This window comes from Vicugna pacos, chromosome 11 (genome assembly GCF_048564905.1).
Source record: "Vicugna pacos chromosome 11, VicPac4, whole genome shotgun sequence".
Lineage (NCBI taxonomy): Eukaryota > Metazoa > Chordata > Mammalia > Artiodactyla > Camelidae > Vicugna > Vicugna pacos.
In genome coordinates, this window is record NC_132997.1 from 93298694 (window position 1) to 93307270 (window position 8577).

The following is an 8577-nucleotide window of genomic DNA, read 5'->3' on the forward strand; positions in this document are numbered from 1 at the left end:
CAATTTCACCCAAGCATGATGCCTTGTCTTAAGGGAAGACTAAAAAAATGCTCCCGGATTAATAAACTGGGAATAGAATTTAGGTGTGATAGGAAACCATGCAGGAAGGAGGTCAAAACAGCCCACGATGACAGGCCAGGAGTTTAGCTCAGAAGAAGGCATTTGTACATATGAGAAATGATGCTGAGAAAAATTAAAAATAGCACTAAGGTGAACATTAGCCACAATGACTGCAGATATGCACCTTCTGAAACTATGCCCCTTACTTGCTCCCATGGGAAAATTTGACTTAAATTATTCGTGTTGAATTACACAAGAACTTTAGGAAAATGTTATGAAGTGTGATTACCCTGAAAAATTCTATTCCTGAATAAGGGTTTTCTGCTTTTAGAGGTTTTTTTATATACATCATCTTGCCTGGGCCACACTGGACCTGTGGGGAAGGAGGGGTGTGGGACCATTTTAACACCTGATGAAATCGAGCACCTGGCATCTGGGCAATTGATCCAAGTCGTGGCTGGGAAGGGGATGCATCACGACTGAAATCCAGCCTTCCAACTCCTCATTCAAAACTCACTCAAGGTCCTTCGCCATTCCAGGATTTTAGTTATCACAAAACCCTGTCTTCTTAAAAAGCCTCCTTCCTAACCCCGTCAAAAATTTAAATATGTGAAAAATAAAAGTGATGGTCAATTGAATTCAGTGCTCTGAATAGTAGAATAATTTTGAAAATTAAATATTTCTACTGAAAATTAGATCACTTTTTAAATTTTCTTTGAAAAATTACAATTCCCATGAGGTAAAATTTCTAGCCCAGGAAAGGAAATCTTCCTCTTTCCCTGTCCCTTAGTCTCTGCCCCTCCCTGGCCCTTCCCCCTCCCTGGAGGCAGCCACTGTCACTAGTTTCTTAGGTGAATTTCCATAAAGAGTCATTAATTTATATATCATAATATAGTATGGCAGTTTTTTTTTTCGGAACATAGAATTTATGTACTATACATACTGTGGTATCCACATGCAAATTTATATCTTTTTTTTTACACAAATACTAGCATATTATACACACTGTTCTGTACCTTAATTTTTTTCACTTAATGATGTCTCTTGGAGAGAGAAAATGATGTATCAGTGTTGGTATGTAAAGAGGTCCACATCCTTTCTAAGAGCTGCCTAGTTTTCCATTGTATGGTTGCACATTTAATTCATTAAATGATGATGGATTTTTAGGTAGCTTTGCCAATTAGAACTGGCTAAGCAGTATTTTACTCACTTACCCTTTCCCAAGGGAGCATATTGACCTTTTCAAAAAGGACAACTTGATTATTTTATGGGGTTGGTAAAAACTGAGGGTGACCTGTCCCCATTTACCAAAAGCATTTCTAATTTTGTAGCATTGTTTTAAAGGCTACTTTGTTTTGAAAAGTAGCCAAAATATAGAACTGCCCCCAAGTAAATTAAAGTGCAGCCTGGGGCAGCTGAGACTGGCTTCAGATCCCAGATAAATGTAGAGTGAAAAAAGCAGAATGCTGCAGGCTTCCCATACCTGCCAGCTCTCCGCCCCTTGTCGCCCTCTCTCTGGGCTGCAGAGCCTTCTGGAAAGCTGCCGCCTGGCCCGGGTCAGATTGCTTACACACTGCTGCCTCCCAGGCCAGCGTTCCCAACCTTAAGCCAACGCACATTTATAGAACATTTCCATGTGATCCTGGGGAAGACAGACCGCAGGCGGAGGGCAGTGCTGAAAAGTCGGAACATCAGAAAGAGAGGACCTTTCCCCTCTTCTCTGCTCTTCATGCTAAAAGGATACTGGGTAAGTAAGTCTCAGATTGATGGCTTTAATCCTTTGAGCAATGTATGGCTTGGCTACTGAGTTTAGAGGATAAATGTTCGTTCTTTCTTTCTTTTTCTTTCTTTCTTTTCTTTCTTTCTTTCTTTCTTTCTTTCTTTCTTTCTTTCTTTCTTTCTTTCTTTCTTTCTTTCTTTCTTTCTTTCTTTCTTTTCTTTCTTTTTCTTTTCTTCCTTCCTTCCTTTGTTTCTTTCTTTCTTTCTTTCTCTCTCTCTCTTCCTTCCTTCCTTCCCTCCCTTCCTTTCTTTTCCCTTATAAAGAGAAATTGAAGGCCCACCTGTGTTTTCTTATTTGCCCCCTCTGATTGTCTCCTGAGCCACATGAACTGTGTTTTTTCTTTCCAATAAGTTACCAGCTGCTTTTGGTAGGATAAGGCCTCATTAACCTAGACCTTATTCTCTTCCTTTGTAAAACAAGGATTGGGCTAGGTGGTTACTGAAATTTCTTCTGGCTTTTGTTACGATTCTGCCCATGGCAAATTGGGTTTTCAAGTATTTATGATCCTGTGGAGTGATGATTTAAGAGAGCCCTGAAGGCCTAATGCACCAAGACTTTGTAGGGAAAAGTTATTTTAAAACTGGCGACAGTGTTGATTTTGACCTGTTTGCACAGTGTTTCTCTAGACTCACACAAGTACCTTTTCAGACCTGTTTCTGACGCTGTGGCTGCCAGCTTGAGCTGCCATGTGATCTCAACAAAAGCTGTGTGTTTCTGAGTTTGACGTGGTGTCACTTATAAGGGAATCGCCAGATCACACTGAAGCGAGGCAGAATTCTAAGCCTCATGAGAGAATCCAACAGTTCAGTTAAACATAGCAGAGTGTGAGTGTGTATGTGTGTGTGTGTGTGTGTGTGTGTGTGAGTCTATGTGTCCTATCTCCAAGCAACAGAAATGCACAGACTGAAATTCTTCATCCCACTTACACTGCATACAACCTAGTGTGTAATACCTGCATTATGCGTGTATAGAGGGGGCAAAACTCCTCCCAGTGTTAGCTGCCGCTTCCACATTGCCCCCCATCCTTCCAGGGAATCCCTGTTGGCTCTTTTGGGGTCGTCCTGCTCTCAGTTCTGCTTCTTCCTGCATGGACGATGAAACCAGGTGGGCCTTGTAGCTGTTGGTGGTTGAAGTTCGGGGGAAACCTTATTATCCGGTTTTGTTGTAAATGTCCGCAGGTTTTCGGTTTTTCTATCTAGTTGCTCTGTCTGTTTATACGAGGGGATTTGGGAAGATCTTAAAACTCTGCTGCCACCATATTCCCGGAATTCCACTTGTCAAGTTTCTGTTGCAACCAGGGAGACCAGTTTGCTTCTGCAGGAGTTGTACTGGGTAGCAATAAGGATCTGGCCCAGAAGCGCAGGGATTAGGGAAGAAGGGCACAGGGAAAGAGACACTGGAAGGAGAGTTCACAGGGCTCCGTGGGTAGATATTGGAGAGAAAAGAGGAACGAAGCCGAGGGAAAAATAAAAGATAATCAACCATTCCTTCAGTGCATTCAGCAAACATTTAAGTGATCCTGGGTACCAGACCCTGGGAGTTCTTGAGGGAAGGAGGAAAGAGTTTACATCACAGTCACACAATCTAGGCCCTCAGGGAGCTCCTGGGCTGGTGGGGAGGCAGATGCTAATCAAGCAAACACCCTGTGGTGCAGAATTACCTAGAGTCCCAGGGGATAGAGCTAAATGGACACAGTCCTCTCCATGGGAATGGGAAAGTCAGGAGAGGGGTTGAGTTGAAGGAGAAAGATATCAAATGTGCATTTCAAGAGGTTGAGTGACTGTGAGTCATTCGAGTAGAGATATTTATCAGAGAGTTAAAAATGCGATGGGGGTGGGAGGGAGAAGTTAAGGCTGGCATCCAGATTTAGAGCCTTCTGCCTGGACTCAAGAAATGGTTATGAGAACGCATATGGAATCTTCCTAGGAGAAGACCAGGCTGGAAGACCAAATCCTGAATCTCATTAAATGGCTTTACAAAGAGGGGAAGAGGAACACTGGAGAAGGAAGAAGAGAACAAGATTTAGCACCTTTTAAAAAAGTCCTAAGTGGGAGAGTTTGTAGAGGAGGGTAGGGGTGACAGGGTCAGGTGCTGTGGAAATGCTGAAGGAGGAGGAAGACTGAGAAGAGGCCAGAGTGTAAAGGTCATGAGCAGCTTCTGAGTGTGTTTTCAATCCAGGGTCGTTTTGTTGTCAGAAATAGAAACTTTCAAAAAGGGACGGGATTGGTTGAGAGTGGTGGCAAAGACATAGCTCTGGGTTGTAAAGTTCCCAGCTACCACCTGCTTCATTCCAGTCTGAGGATGGACTGGTCTCTGCTGGGCTCCTGGTCCCGCTCCTCCCTCAGGTCAGCACGCACAGACTCTGGGGTTCTCTGGCCTGGATCCGAACCCCCATTGCTCATTGGCCCTCTGGCCTGTCACTGACTTCAAAGGCCCCTATCAAACAGCAAGAGAGAAAATCTGCTTGGCCCAGCTGAAGCGAGTATTAAGCCCTAGTCCAATTAGCAATCTCTAGGAGGTGGGTTGGTGTGGTGGGCCAAGACTGCTCAGTCGGTGGGGGTGGGTGGCAGTGAGGAGAAAATAATGGAAGAGCCGTTTTCAGAGCAAAGAACAAAGGCAGGCCCTCAGAAGTTGCCTGCTCAAGAGTGGGATTTCATGGGAGTGGAGCAGTGGAAGCTGGGTTAAATGGTGGATTCTACTAACTGCATGCAAGAATGTGGACTTAATGGCCAGGGGCATGCGGCTGGTAGGGGACAACACCAGGTGGCTAATAGGGCAGGGAGAGAGCCAGGACAAATGCAATTGACCAGGTGGTGGCAAACTGGCCAGCAGAGAACCAAACTCACTATGATGCTCACTCCGGTCCAATACTTTGATTCCCAAAGAGCTTTGAAGCCCAAGTGAGATTGTCCATCTCAGCACAGGACATTTCACCCCAACACCAAAGGCAGGACATGGGGACCAAGGCTGCATACGGTGAGACAGCAAACAAGCAGCCGGACAATGACCAGAATGCTAATGCAGGAAAAAGACCCATTGAGGGCTTATCTGCACACTTTGAGGGTCACTGAACGCTAGGATTCTTAACTGAGCTGTGTTCACAAGAGGTGGATACCAATGTGTTTTTATAATCCTAGCCTGGTAGGCAAGTTTGCGCATGTGTTTCAGTCTTGGGCAATGCCCGTGTATAGCAGGAGCGGCTCGGAAGAGTTGCCACTTTGCCAACGTTTCATAAATGTTGTTAATGAAGGTGTTTAAAATTGACACAGGAGAGAGAGTCACTGGGATGAGTGAGCGCTCTGAGTTTGTGACCTAAAAAGGGGAAATTCTGCTCCACACTCGAGTCAGGGAACAGCCTTGGCTGAGTCCTGTGCCAGAATTGGTGCCAAAGAATTATAAAGAGATTAAACCCAGCGACAGAGGCAGCCGTTGCTCTAGCAGAGAGAGCTAACTTTGTGTAGTCAAGCTGCTTACATCTGTGTAGAGTTCCAGAATGACTAAAACTGGTTGTGTCTCAATATTCTGGGGTTCCACAGAAATGTCCAGGCTCTACCAATGACCAACCCTCCTCAGAGTAGTTGCCTTTGATCCTTAGCAAATCCTCAACTGCAAGACCTGGACCATGAAAGATGATTTCTTTCTGGTTGTGCTCCTTTTGTGTCACAGGATGGTGAAGGGTTTGGATGTAGGTGAAGCTGTAGTGGTCACTTCTAAACGGAGCCAAGTTTTTTATTTGGAGGGGACATAATTTTGTAGGTAATTCTATGAGCTTAAAAACCATGGCTCTGTATCCACTTTAGGGCATTCAAAAAATCATTCCTGAGACTCTGCTTCTGCTGAGACATATTGAGGTTCAAGTTAGGACCTGACGAAGGTATTTTGCATCTCCTATTTCATAGCAAACAGATGAGACAACAACTCCTGAATCCTGGGCAGTCACAAGATCATCCTCTTATGTGTTCCAGTTCTTTGAAGAACATTTGGTGCAGTTATTGTTTGCATCACCTGGTGGAAGCTTCATTTTCAGCATGTGTTGGGTGTGCTTCCTTCTCCCCCAACACCAGCTGGCCCAGAACTCACAAAAGATTGAAACTGCAAATGGCTTCCCCTCATTTAGCACAAACAAAGAGATTCAGGTTAACCTATCTTGGTCAATGGGTTTGGGGGAAATGACCCAACTACAGATGCCAATGTTGGAGAAGCAACTAGACAGGGAAGGAAAAAAGCCCATGAACAATTGTTGGTACCAGAGCTTCTGGCTGGAGGGGCAGATCCCAGTAGTAGGAAATTCAGGAAGTTATCCTTCGGGAGCTGTGTTTATACATGGCAAGATCAGTCCTCAGCCAGGCGCAAAGTACCAGGAGCCAAACCAACATGGATGGGAGGGAAGGGCTGAACTAGGGCTTGGGAAGCAACACTTGGACTTAGAGGTCCATTGGAGACACTGGGTCCCGCATCTAAAGTTTGACGAGGAAATTTGGTTTGGAAAATGCAAATCAAAGTGGCCCAAACCACTGGCAGACCACCTTGACCCATGCTTAGGAAGGGATGACCTCATTCTGAAGTTCACCACTGACAGGGCAGAGACTGGCTCAGCCACGACTGGCTGGAGAACTGGAGTGGACCCTAGACACACGCAAAGGAGGGAGGATTTCGTTTCCTCCCTCTCACTCTCTCTCTCCTTTCCCTCCCTCATCTTTTATTATGGACTTTTCAAGCATGCACAAAGGTAGAGAGACTATTACAAGAATCCTCATGTACCCATTACTAGTTTCAATAATTATCTACCCATGGAAAGTCTTATTTCATTTATTACTCTACTTTTCACTAATATCTACTCTCTCCTCCAACTGTGATATTGTTTCAAAGTAAATCATGCCATCATTTAATCAGTAATACGTATCTCTAAAAGATGAGGACTCTTTTTTATGTGTGTATAACCATAATATTATCATACCTAAAAAAGTTTATAAAGAATTATAATAATTCCTTAATATTAAAAATCCTGTCAGTACCCAAATATCACTGATTGTCTTCATTTTTTCACTTGGTTTGTTTCAATCAGGATCCCAACAGAAACCATAAACTGCTTTGGATTGATGTATCTCTTAAGGTACTTTTCTGTTCTACACCCTCGACCCCAAATTCCATAGCTTTTCTATATCCTCCTCAAATTTCCTATGTCTTCCACCATTATATCTGTCTTTTTCTGTAAATTAATTTTGTCTTCATTATAAGAGTTATTTTAAGTCCCTGTCTGCTAGTTCCAACTTCTAGGTCATCTGAGTCTACTTTATTTTGTTTGTTTCCCTTCTTGATTATAGGTCCTCTTTTCCTGTTTCTTCACATAGTAGTCTGTCATTGGATATTGGATATTTTAGTGATATGTGTAAATATTGGATTCTGTTCTCTTCCTCCAAATACTACTGTATTTTCTTCTATAAGCAGTTAAATTACTTGGAGATTGCCTTGATCATATGGAAGCTAAGTTTTAGACCTTATTAAGGTAGGTCTATTTTGATTTAGCCCTTAGTCCTAGGGCATAATCCTTAGTCTTGAAATAGTATCCTTATTCTTAGGGTGTGATTCTTCCAGGGTGTCAATGTGAAACTTGGGGTATCTACCAGGCCCATCTAATTCCATGGGACTTGATCTCCAAACTACCTCTTGGCACTGGGCAGCTGTTAGACCATTTCTCAGATTTTTCAACTTCCAGCCACTGTTTTTTCTTGAGCTCTTTGGCGCTCACCCTGAGGATGTGCATTTTAGGAATCAGCTAGAGATTTGAGGGGAATTTGTGTGCAAATCTGGGGGCTCCTCTTCTGTGGCTCCTTCCTTTATGAGTTTCCACCCTCAATTCCAGCCTCTCTGGCAGGCTCAACTTTGTTTCTTCAACTTAGCAAAAGTGCAACTTTCTGCTTGAGTTTTAGCCCCCTTTATCAAAAAGATGGGGAAGTGCCGCCATCGAAGAAGCCAGTTAAACGTGCTCTTACTCAGATTTAATCTCTAAACACAGAGATTCTCTCTCTCTCGTCCTCTGTCCTTCCCTTGCAATTATTTGTTAAGGAAATTGGGTCATTTTCCTGTAGGATTTCCCACTCTTTGGACTTTGCTGTTAGCATCCCAGTGGTGACATTTCTCTCTTCCCTATATTTCCTGTAAAGTGATACTTAGATCCCTAGATGTAGAGGCTTGATCAGATGCTTTTTTATGTTGGCAAGGATACTTCACAGGTGATGCTTTATACATCCCACAGCATCACACCAGGTAAAATTCAACGTCTAGTGGTCTCTTTTATTGCTGTATTAAGATTAATTGATTGAGTTCAGATATTCTCATCCTATATAAAGGTCCCCACCAGCATCAGCTTTTCACTTAATGCTGTTTGCATTGAAGATTACTTACATCTATTATTTCTTTTTTTATACCCCACCCTACTGCATCTATTATTTCATTAAGGTTTGCAAAATGATGATTTTGTAATTCTATTGTTCTTTCTTCATTTATTAGTTGTGATTTTTTAATAAAGAAGTTCCTATACTCAATTATTTGGATATCCTGAAATACAGTCAGGTTCTATGCTTGATTATTTACATTTCCTGATTACCTAGAATTCTCAAAAGGTGACCAATGAGGTTTATTGAGGGAAGGAGGGATATCATTACAAAGTAATGGAAATTAATATATTTGATGTGTTTCAATCCATTGAAATAATTCTTTTTGATCAATTCCTGGAT

At 42.8% G+C, this 8577-nt stretch overlaps 1 protein-coding gene across 1 annotated transcript in view; it reads left to right on the plus strand.

The window, feature by feature from the left end:
- Positions 1-1626: 1626 nt before the first annotated feature.
- Positions 1627-8577, plus strand: part of TACC2 (transforming acidic coiled-coil containing protein 2) — a 196058-nt gene continuing 189107 nt past the window's right edge. Inside the window, exon 1 of the mRNA XM_072972028.1 lies at positions 1627-1807. The gene's annotated coding sequence lies outside the window, so the exon portion shown is untranslated. The remainder of the gene's footprint in view (positions 1808-8577) is intronic.